Here is a 27,136-nt window from a genome sequence, read left to right as displayed (position 1 = left end):
CTCTTCTCTAAATGTTTGATAGAATTCGCCTGTGAAGCCATCTGGTCCTGGGCTTTTGCTTGTTGGAAGATTTTTAATCACAGTTTCAATTTCAGTGCTTGTGACTGGTCTGTTCATATTTTCTATTTCTTCCTGATTCAGTCTTGGCAGGTTGTCCCTTTCTAAGAATTTGTCCATTTCTTCCAGGTTGTCCATTTTATTGGCATAGAGTTGCTTGTAGTAATCTCTCATGATCTTTTGTATTTCTGCAGTGTCAGTTGTTACTTCTCCTTTTTCATTTCTAATTCTATAGATTTCTGTCTTCTCCCTTTTTTTCTTGATGAGTCTGGCTAATAGTTTATCAATTTTGTGTATCCTTTCAAAGAACCAGCTTTTAGTTTTATTGATCTTTGCTATCGTTTCCTTCATTTCTTTTTCATTTATTTCTGATCTGATTTTTATGATTTCTTTCCTTCTGCTAACTTTGGGGTTTTTTTGTTCTTCTTTCTCCAATTGCTTTAGGTGCAAGGTTAGGTTGTTTATTCGAGATGTTTCCTGTTTCTTAAGGTAGGATTGTATTGCTATAAACTTCCCTCTTAGAACTGCTTTTGCTGCATCCCATAGATTTTGAGTCATCGTGTCTCCATTGTCATTTGTTTCTAGGTATTTTTTGATTTCCTCTTTGATTTCTTCAGTGATCACTTCGTTATTAAGTAGTGTATTGTTTAGCCTCCATGTGTTTGTATTTTTTACAGATCTTTTCCTGTAATTGATATCTAGTCTCATAGCGTTGTGGTCGGGAAAGATACTTGATACAATTTCAATTTTCTTACATTTACCAAGGCTTAATTTGTGACCCAAGATATGATCTATCCTGGAGAGTGTTCCATGAGCACTTGAGAAAAATGTGTATTCTGTTGTTCTTGGATGGAATGTCCTATAAATATCAATTAAGTCCATCTTGTTTAATGTATCATTTAAAGCTTGTGTTTCCTTATTTGTTTTCATTTTGGATGATCTGTCCTAGGTGAAAGTGGGGTGTTAATGTCCCCTGCTGTGATGGTGCTACTGTCTATTTTCCCTTTTAAGGTTGGTTAGCATTTGCTTTATGTATTGAGCTGCTCCAATGTTGGGAGCATAAATATTTACAATTGTTATATCTTCTTCTTGGATTGATCCCTTGATCATTATATAGTGTCCTTCTTTGTCTCCTGTAATAGTCTTTATTTTAAAGTCTATTTTGTCTGATATGAGAATTGGTACTCCAGCTTTCTTTTGATTTTCATTTGCATGGAATATCTTTTTCCATCCCCTTACTTTCAGTCTGGATGTGCCCCTACGTCTGAAGTGGGTCTCTCGTAGACGTGCCTTGTTTTTGTATCCATTCAGCCAGTCTGTGTCTTTTGGTTGGAGCATTTAATCCATTTACATTCAAGGTAATTGTTATGTATGTTCCTGTTATCATTTTCTTAATTGTTTTGGGGTTGTTATTGTAGGTCTTTTGTTTCTCTTGTGTTTCCTGCCTAGGGAAGTTCCTTTAGCATTTGTTGTAAAGCTGGTTTGGTGTTGCTGAATTCTCTTAGCTTTTGCTTGTCTATAAAGATTTTAATTACTTGGTCAAATCTGAATGAGATCCTTGCTGGGTAGAGTCATCTTGGTTGTAGCTTTTTCCCTTTCATCACTTTAAATATGTCCTGCCACTCCCTTCTGCCCTGCAGAGTTTCTGCTGAAACATCAGCTTAACAGCTGATCCTTATGGGGATTCCCTTGATCATTATTTGTTGCTTTTCCCTTGCTGCTTTTAATATTTTTTCTTTGCATTTAATTTTTGATAGTTTGATTAATACGTGCCTTGGCGTGTTTCTCCTTGGATTTATCCTTTAGGGACTCTCTGTGCTTCCTAGACTTTATTGACTATTTCCTTTCCTATGTTAAGGAAATTTTCAACTATAATCTCTTCATATATTTTCTCAGTCCCTTTCTTTTTCTCTTCTTCTTCTGGGACCCCTATAATTAGAATGTTGGTGTATTTAATGTTGTCCCAGAGGTCTCTGAGACTGTCCTCAATTCTTTTCATTCTTTTTTCTTTATTTTTCTCTGTGGTAGTTGTTTCCACTATTTTATCTTCCAGGTCACTTATCCGTTCTTCTGCCTCAGTTATTCCACTATGGATTCCTTGTAAAGAGTTTTGAATTTCATTTATTGTGTTGTTCATCATTGTTTGTTTGCTTTTTAGTTCTTCTAGGTCCTTGTTAAATGTTTCTTGTATTTTCTCCATTCTATTTCCAAGACTTTGGATCATCTTTGCTGTCATTATTCTGAATTATTTTTCAGGTAGACTGCCTATTTCCTCTTCATTTGTTTTGTCTGGTGGGTTTCTACCTTCTCCTTCATCTGCTGTGTATTTTTCTGTCCTCTGATTTTGCTTAACTTACTGTGTTTGAGGTCTCCTTTTCACAGGCTGCAGGTTCGTAGTTCCCATTTTTTTTGGTGTCTGCCTCCAGTGGGTAAGTTTGGTTCAGTGGGTTATGTAGGCTTCCTGGTAGAGGGGACTGTTGCCTGTGTTCTGGTGGATGAGGCTGGATCTTGTCTTTCTGGTGGGCAGGTCCACGTCTGGTGGTGTGTTTTGGCCTTTTTATGATTTTAGGCAGCCTCTCTGCTAATGGGTGGGGTTGTGTTCCTATCTTGCTAGTTGTTTGGCATGGTGTGTCCAGTGCTGGAGCTTGCTGGTCATTGAGTTGAGCTGGGTCTTAGTGTTGAGATGGAGATCTCTGGGAGAACACTCACCGATTGATATTATGTGGGGCCGGGAGGTCTCTGGTGGTCCAATGTCTTGAACTCAGCTCTCCCATTCAGAGGCTCAGGCCTGACACACCTGGACAGAGCACCAAGACCCTGTCAGCCACATGGCTCAGAATAAAAGGGAGAAAAAAAAGAAAAAAATAAAGTTATTAAAATTAAAAAAATTTTTAATATTATTAAAATTTTAAATGTAGTAAAAAAAAAAGAAGAGAGCAAGCAAACCAGTAAACAAATCCACCAATGATAACAGGGGCTAAAAACTAAACTAAGATAACCATATAAATCAGAAACTAGTCAGTTGCATACAGCAAACCCCAAATCTACAGTAGCTCTCAAAGTCCACTGCCTTAATTTTGGGATGATTCATTGTCTACTCAAGTATTCCACAGATCCAGGGTATATCAGGTTGATTGTGGAGATTTAATCTGCTGCTCCTGAGGCTGCTGGGAGAGATTTCCATTTCTCTTCGTTTGCACAGCTCCCGGGTCTCAGCTTTGGATTTGGCCCCACCTCTGCATGTAGGTCGATGGAGGGCGTCTGTTCTTCGCTCAGACAGGATGGGGTTAAAGGAGCCGCTGATTCGGGGGCTCTGGCCCACTGAGGCCGGAGGGAGGGAGGGTTACGGAGTGCAGGGCGAGCCTGCGGCGGCAGAGGCCAGCATGACGTTGCACCAGCCTGAGGCGTGCCGTGCGTTCTCCCGGGGAAGTTGTCCCTGGATCCCGGGACCCTGGCAGTGGCGGGCTGCACAGGCTTGGGAAGGGAGGTGTGGAGAGTGACCTGTGCTCGCACACAGGCTTCTTGGTGGCGGCAGCAGCAGCAGCCTTAGCGTCTCATGCCCATCTCTGGGGTCCGCACTGTTAGCCGTGTCTCGCACCTGTCTCTGGAGCTCCCTTAAGCAGTGCTCTTAATCCCCTCTCCTCGCGCACCAGGAAGCAAAGAGGGAAGAAAAAGTCTCTTGCCTCTTCGGCAGGTCCAGACTTTTCCCCGGACTCCCTCCTGGCTAGCCGTGGTGCACTAATCCCCTGCAGGCTGTGTTCACGCCGCCAACACCAGTCCTCTCCCTGCACTCCGACCGAAGGCCGAGCCTCAGCTCCCAGCCTGGCCCACCCCAGCGGGTGAGCAGACAAGCCTCTCGGGCTGGTGAGAGCTGGTCGGCACCAATCCTCTGTGTGGGAATCTCTCCTCTTTGCCCTCAGCACCCCTGTTGCTGTGCTCTTCTCAGCGGCTCTGAAGGTTCCCCCTCCGCCACCCACGGTCTCCGCCCGTGAAGGGGCTTCCTAGTGTGTGGAAACCTTTCCTCCTTCACAGCTCCCTCCCACTGGTGCAGGTCCCATCCCTATTCTTTTGTCTCTGTTTTTACTTTTGCCCTACCCAGGTACGTGGGGAGTTTCTTGCCTTTGGGGAGGTCTGAGGTCTTCTGCCAGCGTTCAGTAGGTGTTCTGTGGGAGTTGTTCCACATGTAGATGTATTTTTAATGTATTTGTGGGGAGGAAGGTGATCTCCACTTCTTACTCCTCTGCCATCTTAAAGGTCCTCCCAGAAGAGACTTAAGATAAAGTTTTGTTTAAAGTAAACACTGCTCTTTTTGTGTAATTAGCTAGCTGGATTATTGAAATAATCTTCAAAGGAGCAACTCCATTCTCCATTGTTACCAAAGACTGACATTTTTATAATTCTCTTTCCTGTTCTCTTTGACACTTTTATGAAAATCCTGACTTGACCTACCTTTCAGATCTTCTTCAATATGTTCTTTGAGTTAGTTTTCCAGTCTGTTGGATCAAGGAGTTTTCCTTCTTCGTATTTTACAAAGAATTCTCCCTTTTTTTTTGCCTTTGTGCTTTCTAGTTTCACTCACTCAGTTGGTGCCTGGGGCAGAGGCCTCACACCTGGCTCTTCATACCAGAGTCCATAGTGGCTGCCAACCTATTATGTACAATTCTAAATTTTACCCCTACACTTACTCGTCTCTGTATGCTTGCACCTGACTGTAGACAAAAGGAATATCACTTGCCATCTGGTTCTACAGAGATTAAGTCATTAGCCACAGCAGTCACTGACCTACAGTACAAAACAGGCCCTCAGATAGTTAGGTATATTTCAGGAGAAATTTTTATGAACACTGATGCTTGCATCTCGACTTACAGCTCTTACATTGTATTTTTTTTTTCCGTTGACATGACACAGAATTTTGCATATGCAGGAAATATTTCTTAAATTGAAGTTCTGAAAATATTTCTTTATCTCTAGTTATAGTAAGTTAAATAATATATTTTTATAATTTCAAGGTACTGCATTTAAATCACTTTCTTGTCCTCAAATCACTATTTTTAATTGTTTTTTATTTAGTTCGAGAGTTTTTTTTCATAAGTATATTTATTTTATCTATTCATTATTTTTGGCTGTGTTACATCTTCATTGCTGTGCATGGGCTTTCTCTAGTTGTGGCGAGCGGGGGTTACTCTTCATTGCAGTGTGTGGGCTTCTCATTGCAGTGGCTTCTCTTTCTGCAGAGCACAGGCTCTAGGCACGTGGGCTTCAGTAGTTGTGGCATGTGGACTCAGTAGTTGTGGCTTGCAGCCTCTAGAGCGCAGGCTTGGTAGTTGTGGTGCACGGGCTTAGTTGCTCCGCGGTATGTGGGATCTTCCCAGACCAGGGCTTGAACCTGTGTCCCCTGCCTTGGCAGGCAGATTCTTAACCACTGCATCACCAGGGAAGCCCTCAAATCACTATTTTAAAATAAAGAATAGAAAAAATGAGTATTTAATGATCAACATTTTTTTTTCCACTGGCAAACATATGCTACAAATAATGCAATACTTCTTTTGCACACATCTGCCCTAGGTAACCAGTTGGCCAAAGTAATTATTTTATTGGCAGTGTATTTCTACAATAAATATCAGACACTTTAAAGTGATATATGGAAGCTTGCCATGTATGATACTAAATTCCTTATTGAATTAAAAGGAATAGGGAGAAATACAGAAACATGTATCAGTTTATTGTTATACTTCTTACTCAGATGAAATGCCTCTGATTTAGCATGTTGGATTTCAAACAGACTTGAGATTATGTTCCTGTTCCAGTTACTTTATTTGAAAAAATTGAACTTAGCAAAAGAGTGAAAGGTAGGGAGAGGCAGGAAAGGGCTTACTTACATTGACTGAGTGCCTATTGTGCCAGGTACTGTGTTAAGAACTTTTTGTACATTTTCTTATTTTATTCTCAGAATATTCATATAAGGCAGGTATTTTTAATCTCCAGTTTACCAATGAGAAATTGGAAGCACAGAATAGTGCTCACAAATACAGTTACTAAATGATAGAATCAGGATTTGGAACCCAGGTAATTGATTACCTAAACCCAGGTCACCTTTACCAAATATAATGATAACTTAATATTTTTGGATTAAAAGTCAAAAGCTATGTTTAATAATATAGAATTTTTAGGATGTAAATTGAGGAACTCACAAGTTTGTAGAAGAAACAAATGCCCATAAATAATATAATATAAAGAAAAATCTAATAAGACCATAAAGAATTCAGAATTGAAGTGCTAAACTATCTGAATTTATATTTCCCTAAAGGAACTGGATGTGGATAGGTTATTTACAAAATGAATACAAAAAGTACAGTGAGAGGATACAGAGAGTGAGACAAGGAAGGGCAAAACACCAGTAAATGGTGCATTAATAAACAGATACTCTGGGCAACTGATGCTTAATCCCACTGAGAGCCTCTGAGGAACTACTCCACCAGCAGATGGCAGAGCTGGAGTAGTTACCTACCCAGTCCCATCGCTTAGAGCTTGAAGATTATCCCTGCGGGGTGTTAAATCCCCAGCACTTCTGGGCTTCCTTCCACTCCAAGCAGTGGCACTGGAGAAAGTCCTAAGGCAGAGAAGCAGAGATGCAAGCACTTGAGATGGGAAACTGTCAGATGCACATGCACAGGTACAGGACGCGTCCACCACTCAGGGGAGATGGGTGAGTAACAGCATGGTCAGCCACATATGGGAATGTAAAGGAGAAAATATTTAAGGAATACTGAGAACATCAGGGCAGGCATCACAGAGGAGATGTCATTTGAATGAGGCATTGAAGAATGGATAGAATCTAACTCAGCTAGGTCTGGCAAGAGGTGAGGAAGAAAAGCAGGAAGTAGAGTTGAGTTTTGTTCAATTTCAGTCTACCCTGACCACCCAGTTTAAAATTGCAACCTATCCTTCCCACCATTCCTTCCCACAATTCTTATCCCCCTTCCTTGATCTACTGACTTCCCATAGCATTTATGAAAACAATACATAATTCACTTATTTTTTATATTTACTGTTTATGGTCCATACCACTCACTTCACTAGAATACAAGCTCCAGGAGGACAGGAATGTTTGTCTATCTTTTGTCTATCTTGTTCACAAATGTATCCTAAAGGCTTAGAACAGTGCCCAGAACTTCAGAGTAGTTTTAATAAAAATTTGTTGGATGAAAGAATGAACCTGATCTTTCAGCTCTTGAGTTAAAGGATGACTATCTCTAAGTTTAGGAAGATGGAGAATCTGAAAAGAGAAGTAAGTATGAGAAAAGAATGAATGAATTCAGGTTGGGGCCCCATTGAATTGGACATGAATATACCAGTCGTGTTTTTCAGTACCCTGAGGAAGGAAGAAGGGCAGGAATCAATGCTTGGTTGGCACTCTGTGTCTTTGCTGTTTAACTTGATATTCAGCATCATACATTTGGTACATTTTCAAGGATCTTTTTTCTCAGGAAATCATCTATATTTATAGTATTAATATACTCTGGCGGGTACAATAATCTCACATTTTTCTGGCATCATCTATCCTCAAGGGCTTCTAGATTTTGTGCTAAAATGTTATTTCTCTTACAGTTTTGCATTTACTTCTTTAAACTGAGAGCATCTGTCACAGGAGCTGGTATTGCTTAGCAGCTCCCACTCACTCAGTAGTCCTCTTACCATCACTACCAAACTCAGGAATCTGCTTTCCCTGGGACTCATTTTCTGCCCTAAAATGTCATAGGATTCTCCTCTGACTCCACATGCTGGGTGGAGCTTGGGGATACAAAGTCTTTAGAGGTGAACATTGTCCTCTGACTTTGTGTCGTAGGCAGTCTTACAATCAAGATTATTCTAACCAGTACTGACACTTATGATAGTTCTTGCATGATCAGATAGAAATAATAAAGGTTCATGTGATAGCCAATGTCTGTTTCTGACATTTAAGTTTACACTTACTGTGCCCTGACAAAATGAAATTCATTTGTATAGATTACCATAATTTGGAAATATTCTTAATTGTATTGAAGTTTACCTTTGTGCTAATGATGAAGAAATGGTTTGTTAAGCAAATTAATAGAGGAAAACCATTGTGAACTGAATACTTAAAGTTTATAACTAATTCAAAGAAGAAATTACTTTCAAGCAACCTCAATGGTGCTTTAAAAGCATCATTTACATTTATATGTAATACCTGGGATGATAGGCTAATTACAGTTGTTTTTATTTATTCACTGAGCCTATTTCTCAAAGCGTTCTCTTAAACTACATTCTCATATTCTATTATCTAGCTTCCTGGAAAGTAAAACAAGTGGGTTTTTAAAATATCCAATACTTTAGGTTCTTCCCTAAATCTGCTTCCACCCAATCAATGAGGTTTGCCAACAGTGAATTCACCAGCCATGAAGCAACATCCTCAAATTAAAATGTCAAAAGCCCAATGCTATAAGTTTCAACATGAAGAAATTTCAGGTTTTATAGCATTGTTTGAAAAGAACAAAGAAACACTAAGTGAATATTATTTAAGCCAGATGCTAAGAGCTCCCTCGTGGAGTATATAACACAGTGAGGGGAGCCATAGTCATATAAAGCAATCCTTTGAAGGAATCTTGTGCTTTTAGAAGATAGAGGAGCAAAGAGAAAAATGACTTTCTTGAAGTGTCTCATTTTCTGAGCACTGATATCTCCATTGCTTATTTCACACTGCAAACTCTAATGTCTTTTTATCCTGATAATTACTAGTGCTAAAAGGCATGTCTTCTGAATATTGTGTGGATATGTTCCTCCCTCCAACTATGATTCTGCCTCTGTTTCAGCCAGAAGTTTTCTGTATTTATCTATTATACTTTGTATGAGATTGTTTGAAGAAAGAACTTGAAAAACATGTCTTTAGTGTTTGTCCTAGTAATTAGTGTGATGATTTTAGTTTTTGTGTTTTAACTCTACAATGTAATTGTATATAACATTACCAGTTGGTATATAGATTCAGTGAATTCGTTTTTCTACTAAGAATAGTTATTCATACTAATTTTTCTTTGCTCACATTTTTTTTATTCTACAAAGAAAATAGTTGCAAGCCAAAGACAGAGGGGAAATAGAAAGGCATGCTGAGGACAATTACTGACTGGCACACTGGGGTGAAATTAGGAGTACAAATGGGTCAGGCTTACACAGGGCTGACCAGCTGTGTCTATGCCGAAATTAGCTCCAGTATCTACTAAACAACTGAGGAAGGCAATTCATTTGATTATGCTTGGCTTAACACTCTCTTCTGTATTGTTACATCTGCCATTGAGACCCCCTACATTGGCCCAGAGACTCTCTAATTCTGTTTCACCAGAAAAAATATTTCTTGTCTCTCACAGGATGTGGAGGAAAGTTAGGTACCTGAAACACCTGAGTTGGGTTGACAACCTGGAGCAATAGCTGGTCTTCATATACATTTTCAAATCATTCTCTCATTTTTACCTACTCCATCCACTTAATCTCTCCCAAGCTTTTGTAACTAATGCTTCTAATTCTTTAGGCCTTTTCAGAATGCTATGGCAAAAAAAACAAAAAAAGATTTTCATTCTCATAGTGTCTCTCTCTGCAAACACTTAAATTTGAATTTGTTTATTCTGTTAAATCACATGCTATTTCACCACCCATTTCCATGTTCATATGTTTTAGCTTAGAGTTAGACATTATCTAGAGTACATATTTAGAGAATGTGCTGCTGTGTCTTGTTCTCCTTACTGTTTGTGTGCTATTCTCCACAAGGAAAAAGAATTGAAACCTGAAGTTGAGTGTTTGCTCTTAAGAACATCTGAAGTTAATTAAAACAGGAATGAGGCGAATGGCATTCCAGGAATAGGCAACAATGTGGTTTCTAATAGCTACTGTAAAGCATGTATGTGATAGGCAGAAGAATGCCTCCCTCCCCGCAAAGACGTCCATACCTTAATCTCCAGAATCCGTGGATATGATAACTTACAGGGCAAAGGGGACTTTACAGATATGATTAAATTAAAGATCTTCAGATGAGGAGAGTATCCTGGGTTATCCAGGTGGGTCCAATCTAATTACAAGGGTCATTAAAAGGAAAAGAGGGAGGAACAAGACAGATCAGAGAAGATGGCCAGAAGCAGAGATCAGAGAGGAGCAAGATTTGAAGAAACCACAATGCTGGCTTTGAAGATGGGCAGATGGGCCACAAACCAAGGAATGCAGGTGGCCTCTTGAAGCTAGAAAAGTCAAGGAAATAGATTCCCCCTTAGATTCTCTGAAAGGAATGTGCCCTCCCAACATATTTTGGACCTCTGACCTTCAGAATTATAAGAGAACAAATTTGTCTGGTTTTAAGCCACTAGGTTTCTAGTAATCCTTTAAAGTAGCAATAGGAAGCTAATTAAATATATATATATATCTATGTATATATATATATATATACATATATATTAATATATACATATGTGTGTGTGTGTCGGTGTGTATAGGAAAAATATAGGGAGGAAAGGTAAGTATATAGTCAGGTGGAAAACAGTGAAGAGTCCGGTATATCAAGCTAAGGAATTTAAATTTTATCCTGAATGATATGACCATTGAGAGATTTTAAGCACAGGGATCTCACAATTAGTTTTGCACCATGAGTTTTTCACTCCAATCACAATTTGGATGGAGAATAAATTGGAGGGGTCAAAACCAAAAACACGTAAGTCAACTTGGAGACTATCTCTGTAATCCAGTCAATGAATGCAATATTCATTAGCTAAAATTATCAATAGGAATGGAGAAAAGGTAATAAACTGAAGATATACTAGAATGTCTGATTAGATATGGAATACTAAATAAAAAGCAGGATTCTAAATGACTCACTAATTCTGTGATAAGAAGGATGCTTTCATTTTTATTTTTTTGAAAATAAAGAATGGAAAAGAAGGATTGGATTTGGTAAATATAGGAGCTGGATTTTAGATATTCTGTGTCTGAGGTACCTATAAGGCTTACAAGTAAAAACATTCAGTAGCAGTTGGATACATGGTAAATGGATTGGGCTTTTCAACACCCAGAGATGTATAATAAATGAGAAAGAGGAAGAAAATATGAAGAATAATTTAGAGAAACTTCCCATACCTTTAACCTCATTTAGACCCATGAATTTAAATAATATTTATAAACTAATGATTCTGAATATATAGCTCTAGCTCTAGTCCTTATAATATACCTGAGCTGAATCCCTACTCAACTGTTTTCTAGACCATACTACCTTAACATCTAAAGACATACTAAGTCTTATCCTTTATCTATCTAGGTTAATAGAACTATCACTCCTTGGTTTCCAAGCCAGAAACCTCATGTCATCTTCAACAACTCCTGTTATCTCACTCATTATATCAAATCAATCAGCAATTCCTGTCAATTTTACTAAAATATCTCTGGAACCTATTCTATCCACTCTATCCTCACTGCCATTTCTTTGGTTCAGACTCATATAACAACCTTCAATCCATCCACTGCACTGGCACAGAAGAGACATGATAATATCATGGTTCCAACATGGCTTTAGCATCAGGTACCCACAGAATACTTTTGAGGCATGAAAGAGCCACCATACAGTGAGCATTCTGAGGTATCATAATGAGCTCTACGTATGGATGCTGAAAAAAATAAATGTATTGAATTCCCAATAATTATATTTGCAAAAAAATGTAGAGGAATAGACTGAGATTGTAATGCATTTTTATGTTTAAACGTGGGAAAGCACGTGTCTGCATGGAGGTTGGATCTAAGCTCACCTAAATTGACACCACAGTTCATCTCATGGCATACATCCAAAAGTCAGGCACAGTGCATGCAAATAGTTATTTGATCTCCATATGACTAGTCACTCATTTTGTGTTCATTTTAGAAGCATAACCTAACACATTCTGACTGTGTTTTCATATACTGCTATATCTGCCCATTTATTGGCAACACAGCAATTATAAAAAAATAAAGTGGTCAGTGGTATCCAAATAAAGGATAGATGAAGCCAAATGAAAAGGGAAGAGAATATCACAGCCTTTTATTTTAAAACCCAAGCTTCAAAATGCATCATCTCCATGGCACATTCTGAATGTCAACAGTCTCTATGTTATGGTTTCTTTATTTGACCCTAAGGTGGAGTTCAATATTAGTTTCTCAGCAATGTATTATCTTCTTAATTATTTTACTTTCATGTAAGTTATTGAACATAGATGTCTTTGTACCTCGATTGTAAATGACAACAAACAACTAGTACACCAAAAGGCTTACGTTACTTATAGTAAGTTTACAGTACAATCCGCCCGCCAAATGTCCATTATTTACAATTATTTTTCTTCATGGACATTTCTTTTGGGTCTATTCTAGAGTTCATGCTGATAATGAGTTTTTGAATACTAATTTTATATGACACAAGGTCATATTTGAAAGCTTTTTATCAAATAACTGGAGATGTAATCTTAAATACACCTCATCAATACAGCTGTCTTAAATCTCTGAGAATAAATAATGACAAATGAGACTTAGTTTTTGACTTGTATACCTGAAGCTGAAACAGAGTGGGTGTTTTAATGGAGCTTTTAAGTGGATAATAGACATGCAGTGAGCATTCTGAGGTATGATAATGAGTTCTATATGTGGATGCAGGACTATATTTTTCACTGGGTTTCTGCACAAGAAAGCATTTGCAATTTATAAAAGAATCAGGAGTCTATTTACATGGCCACTGGGATGTGTGCTAAATTTCCTTATGTATTTAAATATTCCTATTTTCACACCCACTACAACCATTATTTAGTTTGCAGATTCATTAAACTGTATAATGTGTTCTTATTAACTGCCAAAGAAATCATGTCAAATTAGGTGTAGATTTTTATGACTTAAAAAAAAATCACACAATAATGCAACATGCTCAAGATGTTTGAATCACAAAATGGGTATGAGGAGAAAAAAAACTTGAGATAAAAATCTTTCATCCAAGACTTCAAATTAATGCAGTTAATGTACTCCACTTACAGGAAAGCACTAACTGTGATTTTGGGGAGTGGCTTGATGAAACTACATCTAGATTCTCTAATTGCTAAAATGTGACACACCACACAAGTGATTACAAACAGAATACAAGGAGCCATAGAATCCTGACAAAGCAGCAGAAACTCCTGCTCTTGCAAATCTCAGTGTGGTTAGTATAAAAGAAAGAGTAAGCGAAGGTACAAGTATAAGCTATGGTCAGGTACTTTGACAATAAAGTATTCTGATTTCCTAATAAAATCAACAATTGACTTCCTGCAAATAAGATAATGTAAAAGCAAATATACAAGAATTTTATAATGCCTTATATTTCCCATTATATATACCCTACAGAAAGTGGGAACATGATTTGATAGAAACAGCACGGACTTTGGTACAGACAACTCTGGATTCCCATCCTATCTATGACACTTCCTAGCTCTATAGTTGTGGACAGACTATATATCCTCTTTATTTTTGGTTTTCTTCTTATTAAAATGTAGCAGGGGGTGTACTTTTGACTCAGCTGATGAGCTGACTTCTATTTATAATCCTATGGAGTCAAGATATTCTGAAGGGCTCTCTAAATGATAAACAACTAGATATTTTATGTATGTATATAATCTTTAAAACATTACTGGACTCACAAGTAATTTTAAAAATTCAATATCTTCCCCGAAAAAATTTTTTAAATGGAGCTAAAACCAAAAGGTTTGACCTCGATGGTATCTGATTCACCCTTGGGGCCCTCCTTCTCTTTTATTGAAGGGTAGCACAAGTTCACAGCCAAAAAGCTCTAAGGTCCGGTCCTGTAGGGTATAAGAAATCCATCAGCCTTCCTTCATTTCATCCTACTTTCTCTGTCCCCTTTAGTGCAAACTGGCATTGTCTTTGCTGGTATAATTCCATCTCTATTCTTGGCCTCTGTTGAGGTGGTTGATTGTATCCATGGTTCACACCCACACTTAATCTCCATATCAAAAAGTCATTCAGACACACCTTGGTATTCTTGGTTTTTGTATATTTTTTGTAGTATGAACAGGCTGAGAATTTTCCGAATCTCTAAATTCTCTTCCTTTTTGCTAAAAAATTCCATCTTTAATTTATCTTTCTCCTGTCATACTTTACTATAAGTAGTCAGAAGGAACCAAGCCATTCCTTCAACACTTTGCTTAGGAGTCTTCTTAGCTAAAAGTCCAATTTCATTGCTCATAAATTGTATCTTCCAGAAAACACTAGAACACAAACATAATTCAACCAAGTTCTTTGCTACCTTATAACAGGGATTGCCCTTTCTCCATTGTCCAGTAACACATTCGTCATCTCCATCTGAGACCTCATCAGAATGGGCTTCACCATCTGTATTTTAACCACCATCCTGTACATCATTATTAATGTATTTTTCAAGACAATGGAAGCTTTCCCTACACTTCTAATCATTCAGTTATGAGCCCTTAACAGATTGCCTTTCAAAATACCTTTTTAGGGAGATTGTCTCAAGATGGTGGAGGAATAAGATATGGAGATCACCTTCTCCCCCACAAAAACATGAAAAATACATCTACATGTGGAAAAACTCCTATAAAACACCTAATGAATGCTGGCAGAAGACCTCAGAGTTCCAAACAGGCAAAAAACTCCCCACGTACATGGCCATGTGGCTGACAGGGTCTTGGTGCTCCAGCCAGGGGTCAGGCCTAAGCCTCTGAGATGGGAGAGCCAAGTTCAGGACATTGGATCACCAGAGACCTCCCGGCCACATGTAATATCAATTGGCAAGAGCTCTCCTAGAGATCTCCATCTCAACGCTAAGACCCAGCTCCACTCAATGACGAGCAAGCTCCAGTGCTGGACACCTCATGACAAACAACTAGCAAGACAGGAACAAAACTACACCTATTAGCAGACAGACTGCCTAAAATCATACTAAGTTCATAGACACCCCAAAACACAGCCCCAGATGCGGTCCTGCCCACCAGAAAGACAAGATCCAGCCTCATCCACCAGAACACAGGCACCAGTTCCCTCCACTGGTAAGCCTACAAATCCCACTGAAACAACCTTACCCACTGGAGGCAGACACCAAAAAAAATGGAAACTATGAACCTGCAGCCTGCAAAAAGGAGACCCAAACACAGTAAGTTAAGCAAAATGAGAAGACAGAGAAACACACAGCAGATGAAGGAGCAAGGTAAAGACCTACCAGATCAAACAAATGAAGAGGAAATAGGCAGTCTACCTGAAAAAGAATTCAGAGTAATGACAGCAAAGATGATCCAAAGTCTTGGAAATAGAATGGAGAAAATACAAGAAACGTTTAACAAGGACCTAGAAGAACTAAAAAGCAAACAAACAATGATGAACAACACAATAAATGAAATTAAAAATTCTCTAGAAGGAATCCATAGCAGAATAACTGAGGCAGAAGAACGGATAACTAACCTGGAATATAAAATAGTGGAAATAACTACCGCAGAGCAGAATAAAGAAAAAAGAATGAAAAGAATTGAGGACAGTCTCAGAGACTTCTGGGACAACATTAAATACACCAACATTTGAATTATAGGGGTCCCAGAAGAAGAAGAGAAAAAAAAAAGGACTGAGAAAATATTTGAAGAGATTATAGTCAAAAATTTCCCTAACATGGGAAAAGAAATAGTCAATCAAGTCTAGGAAGCACAGAGAGTCCCATACAGGATAAATCTAAGGAGAAACACACCAAGATACATATTAATCAAACTATCAAAAATTAAATACAAAGATAAAATATTAAAAGCAGCAAGGGAAAAGCAACAAATAACATACAAGGGAATCCCTGAAATGTTAACAGCTGATCTTTCAGCAGAAACCCTGAAAGGCAGAAGGGAGTGGCAGGACACCTTTAAAGTGATGAATGGGAAAAAGCTACAAACAAGATGACTCTACCTAGCAAGGATCTCATTCCGATTTGATGGGGAAATTAAAACTTTTACAGACAAGCAAAAGCTAAGAGAATTCAGCACCACCAAACCAGCTTTACAACAAATGCTAAAGGAACTTCCCTAGGCAGAAAACACAAGAGAAGGGAAAGACCTACAATAACAAACCCAAAACAATTAAGAAAATGGTAATAGGAACATACATATCAATAATTACCTTAAACGTAAATGGATTAAATGCTCCAACCAAAAGACATAGACTGGTTGAATGGATACAAAAACAAGACTTGTATATATGCCATCTACAAGAGACCCACTTCAGACCTAGGGACCCATCCAGACTGAAAGTGAGGGGACGGAAAAAGATATTCCCTGCAAATGAAAATCAAAGGCAAGCTGGAGAAGCAATTCTCATATGAGACAAAATAGACCTTAAAATAAAGACTATGAGAAGAAACAAAGAAGGACACTACATAATGATCAAGGGATCAATCCAAGAAGAAGATATAACGATTGTAAATATTTATGCACCCAACATAGGAGAAGCTCAATACATAAGGCAAATGTTAACAGATATAAAAGGGAAAATCAACAGTAGCACCATCATAGTAGGGGACTTTAACACCCCACTTTCACCAATGGATAGATCAAGCAACATGAAAATAAATACGGAAACACAAGATTTAAATGACATATTAAGCAAGCTGGACTAATTGATATTTATAGGACATTCCATCCAAAAACAACAGAATACACTTTCTTCTCAAGTGCTCATGAAACATTCTCCAGGATACATCATATCTTGGGTCACAAATCAAGCCTTGGTGAATTTAAGAAAATTAAAATCGTATCAAGTGTCTTTTCCAACCACAAAGCTATGAGGCTAGATACCAATTACAGCAAAAAAAAAAAAAAAAAACTGTAAAAAAATACAAACGCATGGAGGCTAAATAATATGCTACTAAATAACCAAGAGACCACTGAAGAAATAAGAGAGGAAATTTAAAAATACCTAGAAACAAATGACAATGAAAACATGATGATGCAAATCCTATGGGATGCAGCAAAAGCAGTTCTAAGAGGGAAGTTTATAGCAATACAATCCTACCTCAAGAAACAAGAAAAATCTCAAATAATCAACCTAACCTTACTCCCAAAGCAATTAGAGAAAGAAGAACAAAAAATCCACAAAGTTAAGAGAAGGAAAGAAATCATAAAGATCAGATCAAGAATAAATGAAAAAGAAATGAAGGAAACGACAGCAAAGACCAAAAAAGCTAAAATCTAGTTATTTGAGAAGATAAACAAAATTTATAAACCATTAGCCAGACTCATCAAGAACAAAAAGAGAGAAGGCTCAAATCAACAGAATTAGAAATGAGAAAGGAGAAGTAACAACTGACACTACAGAAATACGAAGGATCATGAGAGATTACTATAAGCAACTCTATGCCAACAAAATGGGCAACCTAGAAGACATGGACAAATTCTTAGAAAGGCACAACCTTCTGAGACTGAACCAGGAAGAAATAGATAATATAAACAGACCAATCACCAGCACTGAAATTGAGACTGTGATTAAAACTTATCCACCAAAGAAAAAAGCCCAGGACCAGACTGCTTCACCGGCGAATTCTATCAAACATTACAGAAGAGCTAACACCTATCCTTCTCAAACTCTTCCAAAGATAGCAGAGGTAGAAACACTCCCAAATCATTCTACGAGACCACCATCACCCTGATACCAAAACCAGACAAAGATGTCACAGAAAAAGAAAACTACAGGCCAATATCACTGATGAACATAGATGCCAAAATACTAGCAAACAGAATCCAACAACACATTAAAAGGATCGTAATCATGATCAAGTGGGGTTTATCACAGGAATGCAAGGATTCTTCAATATATGCAAATCAGTCAATGTGATACACCATATTAACAAACTGAAGGTTAAAAACCATAAGATCATCTCAATAGATGCAGAAGAAGCTTTCAACAAAATTCAACACCCATTTATGATAAAAAAACCCTCCAGAAAGTAGGCATAGAGGGAACTTACCTCAATATAATAAAGGCCATATATGACAAACCCACAGCCAACATTGTCCTCAATGGTGAAAAAGTGAAACCATTTCCACTAAGTTCAGGGACAAGACAAGGTTGCCCACTCTCACCACTCTTATTCAACATAATTTTGGAAGTTTTAGCCACAGCAATCAGAAAAGAAAAAGAAATACAAGGAATCCAAATCAGAAAAGAAGTAAAGCTGTCACTGTTTGCAGATGACATGATACTCTACATAGAGACTCCTAAGAATGCTACCAGAAAACTACTAGACTAATCAATGAATTTGGAAAGGAGCAGGATACAAAATTAATACATTACTGATGAAAAAATCTGAAAGAGAAATTAAGGAAACACTCCCATCTACCACTGCAACAAAAAGAATAAAATACCTTGGAATAAACTACCTAAGGAGACAAAAGACCTGTATGCAGAAAACTATAAGACACTGATGAAAGAAATTAAAGATGATACAAACAGATGGAGAGATATACCATTATCTTGGATTGGAAGAATCAACATTGTGAAAATAACTATACTACCCAAAGCAATCTACAGATTCAATGCAATCCCTATCAAACTACCAATGGCATTTTTCACAGAACTAGAACAAAAAATTTCACAATTTGTATGGAAACACAAAAGACCTCGAATAGTCAAAGCAATCCTGAGAAAGAAAAATGGAGCTGGAGGAATCAGGCTCCCTGATTTCAGACTATACTGCAAGTCTACAGTAATCAAGAGAGTATGGTACTGGCACAAAATCAGAAATATAGATCAATGGAACAGGATAGAAAGCCCAGAAATAAACACACACACCTATGATCAACTAATCTATGACAAAGGAGGCAAGAATATACGATGGAGAAAAGACAATCTCTTCAATAAGTGGTGCTGGGAAAACTGGACAGCTACATGGAAAGTATGAAATTAGAACAGTCCTTAATACCATACACAAAAATAAACTCAAAATGGATTAAAGACCTAAATGTAAGGCCAGACACTATAAAACTCTTAGAGGAAAACATAGGCAGAACACTCCATGACATAAATTACAGCAAGATCCTTTTTGACCCACCTCCTAGAGAAATGGAAATAAAAACCAAAATAAACAAATGGGACCTAATGAAACTTAAAATCTTTTGCACAGCAAAGGAAACGATAAATAAGATGAAAATACAACCCTCAGAATTGGAGAAAATATTTGCAAACAAAGAAACTGACAAAGGATTAATCTCCAAAATTTACAAGCAGCTCATACAGCTCAATATCAAAAAAACAAACAACCAAATCCAAAAATGGTCAGAAGACCTAAATAGACATTTCTCCAAACAAGATATACAGATTGCCAACAAATACATGAAATGATTCTCAACATCACTGATCATTAGAGAAATGCAAATCAAAACTACAATGAGGTTATCACCTCACATCGTTCAGAATGGCCATCACCAAATGTCTACAAACAATAAATGCTGGAGAGGGTGTGGAGAAAAGGGAACTCTTCTGCACTGTTGGTGGGAATGTAAATTGATACAGCCACTATGGAGAACAGTATGGAGGTTCTTTATGAAACTAAAAATAGAACTACCATCCGACCCAGCAATCCCACTACTGGGCATATACCCTGAGTAAACCATAATTCAAAACGAGTCATGTACCATAATTCAAAAGGAGTCATGTACCACAATGTTCATTGAAGCATTATTTACAATAGCCAGGACATGGAAGCAACCTAAGTGTCCATCAACAGATGAATGGATAAAGAAGATGTGGCACATATATACAATGGAATATTACTCAGCCATAAAAAGAAAGAAAACTGAGGTTGTAGTGAGGTGGATGGACCTAGAGTCTGTCATACAGAGTGAAGGAAGTCAGAAAGAGAAAAACTAATACTGTATGCTAACACATATATATGGAATCTAAAAAAAAAAAAAAAAAAAGGTCATGAAGAACCTAGAGGCAAGACAGGAATAAAGACGCAGACCTACCGGAGAATGGACTTGAGGCCACGGGGAGGGGAAAGGGCAAGCTGAGACGAAGTGAGAGAGTGGCATTGACGTATATACACTACCAAATGTAGAATAGATAGCTAGTGAGAAGCTGCCACATAGCACAGGGAGACCAGCTTGGTGCTTTGTGAACCACTAGAGGGGTGGGATAAAGAGGGTGGGAGAGAGATGCAAGAGTGAGGGGATATGGTGATATATGTATACATATAGCTGATTCACTTTGTTATACAGAAGAACCTAGCACACCATTGTAAAGCAATTATACTCCAATAAAGATGTTTTAAAAAATCCCTTTATAGGAACATTGGATTTTTCTAGTATGCACCTCAAAAACTCTTTCAGCCTCTACTCACTATCCAGTTCTAAAGCCACTTCCACATTTTCAAGTATTTGTTAGAGCAGAACCCTACTTCTTGGTACCAGTTTCTATCTTAACTCTGGCTGACATTATGGGAGTGCTATACTTATGACCTCATTCAAAACTACTTCCTAAAGGCTCCACCTCTAAATACCATCACACTGGGGATTAGGAATTCAACGTATGAATTTGGGGGGGACACAAACATTAAATCCATAGCACTGCCATGGTACCCTACCATAAAATTTATTGATCTGTACAGTTATTGGCTGTTCATTTATCTGCCTTTTTTGTTAGAATGAAGAACAAGATTTTTGCCATTTTTATGGTTGTATTCCATGCATCAAGCATAGTGATTATTGGGCCCAGATAAATATTTATTGAATTGCAGAAGGAATTAATATGTGGAATAGAAGGATATAGTTCTTTTTCTAATAGAATATTTTCAATATTTATTAATACTTCTCTAAAGGGCAGCAAATGCAATTTTATTATTTTACACATTTTCAATGAATTCACAGTTCTTTTCATTAATTTATAGTTTGTCATACCTTTTTCTGAGAAGAGAGAAATTACTATTAATTTATAGATAAACTCAAATCAGGTGATACCTCTTTCAGAAGTTAGTGCTAACATTCAGACCAAAATCTCCTAAAAATCAGCATTCAGCACATAAGAATGATTCCTTAAAATGCTCAGTATTATGATGGTTCTTTCTGTGGTGTAGACAGAAAAAAGAACTCTATATTTTTAATAAAGAATTGTGTAACTTAATGGGGAATGTGAATGGTATAATTAGCTAAAATCCATACAGCTATTATTATTGAAAAAAAGTGTTCTCATTTTTCAAAAATAACACACAAAACATTGAAAACACCATTTTCCAGAATTCATTTTTTCCTTTTTCCCTGTCTAAGATGTATTGAAGTGTTGAGAACTGGTGAATAATTGTTTTATCATTCATTCTAAACTCTACCCAATGCAGACTACATAAATTCAAGCCTATTATTCTCATAGCATTTATTTCATATTGATGTCAGTTTACTGCTTCAAGAACATTTAATTGAATCTGTTGAATAAAGGAGATGAAGCATTTTTGGAAATAGGAAATTACATTGATATTGATAAACTATAAAAAATCAACTTATAGGTGCCTCCAAGGTCTGACATGGGAGTAATTAGTTCCATTTTATTAATTTCTAATTCTGCTTTCTGTTTGTAGCACAGGAAGCATTTTATCAATAATGAAAAATATAAATAAAAATTAAAATCTCTTGCAATCCCACCTCACTAAAAAATCCTTTGTTTTCATATTTTATGTTCCCTTTATCATAAGAAAGCAAATTTTATGCATTTGAAAGTAGTGCACACTTTAATGTTTTTTGCACTTGACAGTATGTATAAGCACTTTTACATGTTGCTGTTCTTCACAACAATACGTTTTAGTGGGTGGTTTATAGTCTACAAATTGATATCCTGCTTTTTTTTTTTTTTTTTTGCAGTACTCGGGGCTCTCACTGTTGTGGCCTCTCCCGTTGCGGAGCACAGGCTCCGGACGCGCAGGCCCAGCGGCCACGGCTCACGGGCCCAGCCGCTCTGCGGCATGTGGGATCTTCCCGGACCGGGGCACGAACCCGTGTCCCCTGCATTGGCAGGTGGACTCTCAACCACTGTGCCACCAGGGAAGCCCCCGATATCCTGCTTTTTACTGAACCATTTCTCAGTTTCAGACATTAAACTGCTTTCAAGTTTTCACTATTATAATTAATTTGGCAATGAATACTTTTGCATGTGATTTCTTTTTTCCTTAAAATAATATAGTCTTGAAAATATCAACGAGAGGTCCAAAAACTTGAAAATTTTCAAATTTTTTGCTATTTGGTTTTCAAAAAATTACTACAATTTATACTCAGGGCAGTGTGCCTTAATGCAGTAGTTTCAACACACACTCACTTGCACATATAAGGTAATTTAATAGTTGTAAAAAGATATATCATTTGATTTTACTTCTTTAATTAATTAGTCACATTAAACTTTGTTCCCTATGTGATTATTGGTATGTGGACTCATTATCCCCTTCTAGATTGCGGCTCCCTGATATAAGGACTCTTAAGACAATGACAAGATTATAAAGGAAGCTAATAATCCTCTGAAGGGAAAATGATCCCATCGCTCTTTTAGCCCCTTCCCAATTTGCTGGTTTATTCTTTAACTATGTCTGATAGGGATTTGTATTATACTTTATTCTTACCACAAAATCAATAATTCAATATTTTCTGATTTGGGGACATGATATGTATCATTCTGCATTTCATCTTATAGAGGAAGTAGGGATACTAATTAAGTTGGGGACGTGGGTAGGTGCAAGCTCTATAATTACAGAATAGCATAGGTGTTTCTATTTGACATATAATCTAAGAAATCATATAAGTAAAATATGAGGAACCCCTGAACTTAAGAGTACCACTGAGCTTATTCATGATTGTGTCACTTTTAAGGTCGCTATTAACACTTTGATTCTAAGGGGACTTTTAAAATGTATTAAATGCTACTTTTGTAAAAAATAGCTACTATGTATCAAGTGGTATATTTTTTCTATATACCTTATATCTAATTTTGCCAGTAATCCTATAAAATAGGTATCCATTTTCTCCACTCTACAGGTTAGGAAACTAGGAATCAGAGAAGTTAAGTATCTTGTCCAGGTCCATTTAGTAAGTGGCTAAGATGAATTTCATATCCAATGTTGTCTCTCTCTACAGCTATGATCTTTCACTTATACTGAGTTATTTAAAAGGGTAAGTATATTTTCTTCTTTAAACCTTAATTTTCTATTATAAATTATACTTTAACATTAGTATATTTTAAGATATGAATAAATTATAATCCATGTAATCAAAACTCTCAACCAATTTCTATTTATGCTTATAAACCAAAAAATATTTCTTTCCATATAAATTTTCACCTGAATTTAAAAAACCCAGTATAGGGCTTCCCTGGTGGCGCAGTGGTTGAGAGTCCGCCTGCCGATGCAGGGGACACGGGTTCGTGCCCTGGTCCGGGAGGATCCCACATGCCGCGGAGCGGCTGCGTCCGTGAGCCATGGCCGCTGGGCCTGCGCGTCCGGAGCCTGTGCTCCGCAACGGGAGAGGCCACAACAGTGAGAGGCCCGCATACCGCAAAAAAGAAAAAAAAAAAAAAAAAACCCAGTATAAATAAAAAACACTTTGGAGGCCTTATCTCCCAGTGCTCTGTTACACTAACTGTACTTTCTGGGTAACAGGCTCATTTACCATTCTTTGAACATGATTTACACCTTCTTGCTTTTGCACCTTAGCTTATTTTCAACTGCAAACCTCCTTCTCCAGCTATTAGGGGTGTAATCCAAAAGATATCTTCCTTATGACAGATTTTGTAATAACTTCAATCAAAGTAACTCCTATCTCTTTGGAATAGCTATACGACTTTGTTCTATGATCTTCTACTTCATTATTTTTATTCCACACAGTGTATGGAAAGAACATGGGCTTTGAAGTTGTACAGGCGTGATTCAGTACTCTTCCCTAGTCTAAATTATGTCACTTTTCTAAAGATTGGCATGTCAGTTAACTACTGCTGTGTAACAAATCACCCCAAAACTCGGTGTCTTAAAACAGTACGGATTTCTTCTTGCTCTTCAGTCTATGAGTAAGCTAGGTGGTTTTTGTGGTCTTGGCTGCACTTACTTATGTATCTGCAATGAGACTTGTATCAAGGAGGCAGCTTTACTGGTCTTGGCTGGAGTCTTTCATGTATTTGGTTGTTGGCTAGCAATAGATGATGTAGAGAAGTCTCAGGACCACTAGACTTTTTCCACATAATTTCTGATCCTCCATTAAGCTAGCCTGAGCTTTCTCCATATGGCAGTGAGTGTTCCAAGAGACAGCAAGTGGTTGTCTTAGAGCCTAAGCTCAGAAATGACAGTCACTCTACCACATTCTGTTGGCCAAAAACTAATCATAAGGGAAGTTCAGATTCAAGTGGTAGGAAATAGAGTCCGCCTCTTAAAGGGAAGAGCTGCCAAAATCAGCAAAATGGGAATATCTACATTTCAGAGCTGTTAAGAAATAGGATATCTGATTGAAAAGTACGTAGCAAATGCTTTAAATATATATGTATACTCAACATGCTAGGTTACGTGTTCCTTACACATATCGGCCTGCCATACCCTGCACAAAGTCCACAAGAAATACCAAATGAATGGATTATAGAAATATATAATTTAGAAGACTTTCTGAAAAAGATTTTTAAAAAACATTTTAATAAAAATATGCAATTAAATAGATACACTATTGCCTCAAAATTATATTTAACTCAAGTTATGTAAAATATATAGCAAAATAAAAATTGATGCTAAAAGTCATGACAACTTTAACCATTTTTCTTTAAACTTCTGTTTCCTAATTTATATTTTTATGTCATATAAAAAGTGGGAATTTTGAAAGGAGGTATTTGATCATTTTCAATATATAATTTGATCAGGACCATTATTTTTGGCAATAGATTTTCTTTTATGGGAAGAAAATAGAGTATATAAATTCTGCATCACATGCTGTGAGAAAACCTGTATGGCTTCTCATGCTTCTCATGCTTCAAAGATTTTTACTATAATAGAAATCTACAGGAACATAACACCTTCGAACTTCACTGCCTCAACGTGTCTTAGACAGACATGGTGAGAATGCATTCTCGTGAGTTTTACTTGCTGAAATAAAGCACACGTTGTGTTTAGTAGCCAAACAAATGTGCTGACTTTACTTACAGTTTTAGAAACCACCTTATTTTGTCAAAGAGCTTTGAAACAATAATCTGAAAAAACTAGTATTTCCAAGAGAAAATTGAATATACATGTGTTTATATATGTAGTAAAATTCAGGGCCCAGATTTGACTCATAAAAATGAATAAAATTTCTCTCATTCAATAAGACAATACAATCCCCTATGATAATGAAACTTCCCTAATTAACCTCCTGTTAAAGATTTATATGTTTCTATAGAACCCTGAGCAGGCACTTCAGTGTTTCTAACATTTGACTGACATTTTAGCTTTTATACAGGTCAAGGGCAATTTTCATACATGTAAAAAAAATACGCAAGTTTGAATGTTCTATATACAATATTTAAGCTTTTAAAATTAGTGTTTCAAAGTTATGAAGTGGTTCAAAAAACTCAGACAACAATGTTGAATAATATAATAAAAATCATGGGCTCAGCACCTAGCTTTACCATATTCTCACATTATTCCATATTTGCTTTAGTTATACTTGGGGTTTTCTCTAAAATTTTTCATATTTCCATTACCTTCATTCCTTCCCACAGGTAATCTACTCTCATTAACTCAACGTGTATCATTTATAGTTAGGTTTTCTAATATTTCCATTTGTATTTGTCTCTAAGCAATATACACTATGATTTTGCAGAATTTTACACTATATAAATGGTATCATATTATAGCTAGGTATTATTTTTCAAATTGCTTTGGGAGCTTTATCCATATTAATATGTGTTGCTCAGGTTTGTCTGCATTATTTTTGTAACATTCTATTTTATGACTATATCACACTATTTATTCTCCTGTTGATGGACACTGCAATTGTTTCTAATTCCTCCCCTTTTCAAACAATGCTGCCAAAAAGTCTAGGACATATCTCCTTTTGTACACATAGAAGAGTCTCTCTGCTAGAAAATGAGCTGCTGAGTTATGGGGAATATACTCCTTTGACTTGACTAGATATTACCAGTTCACAATTCATTTGCTGTGGTTGAGAGTTCCCATTCTCCACATTTTTCTTTCTATGATAAGTTATGTGCTTTCTTATTATCATATAATAACACCTGTAATGGGTCTCTTAACTCAGACCTCAGTGTAGTACTCAACTATGGTAATTGCCATACTCCTCGTCAAGATCATGGATCATGATTAAACATACCAGTTGGTCTACCATGGTTTGCAGCAAGGAAGACGTTTATTTTGTGAGAGGAAGAAATTGGGAATGTTGAGAATGGGACCTTTCTCTGCTCCCATATGGAAGGAATGTTTGATTGGTTAAAGACTGACTATATCCAGATGAATCCTCTGCAAATAAACATACAGATCTCACAGGGCAAGGCTCTTGGGATTTTGTAGCCTGGGAATCAGTAGTTAAGCATTCTTACCCCTCCACTCCCAAGTTCTCCTAGAAAGTCTATATGTTGAGAAGCTCCTCTTGTCTTTGGAATGAGACACCTTTGGTACGTGTTGTGTTACAGTCCAGGAGACACAGATTTTGCCCTCCTGTCCCCCAGAAAGTGATAAGTCTATTTTGCCTACTGTTCTGATTTTGATCTTCCAGGTGGCATCAAGTTTGTCTGATATTATAATGATACATTACAATGATATATCATTATAATGATACATTAACCTCTTCAATTCCCAGCAGCCTCATTTATTCCAGGAGAGACAACTGGGAATCAGGGAGGGAAAGCATTTTCTCAGAACAGCGAGAAACTAGCAAACCATAGATTGTAACCCAGTCCTTCTGCTTCTTAGCAAAATATTCTTTTTCCTATACCATTCTTCCAAAATGACTCCCTTTTGTTGTTGTAGTTTCTCCTCTGAGATTTTATTGGCATTTGCAAAACTGGGTTTTGTAATGTGTTCCTAGAAATAATACTG

The sequence above is a fragment of the Phocoena sinus genome, chromosome 6 (assembly GCF_008692025.1).
Source record: "Phocoena sinus isolate mPhoSin1 chromosome 6, mPhoSin1.pri, whole genome shotgun sequence".
Classification (NCBI taxonomy): Eukaryota; Metazoa; Chordata; class Mammalia; order Artiodactyla; family Phocoenidae; genus Phocoena; species Phocoena sinus.
Note: the sequence above shows the minus strand (reverse complement) of the source record.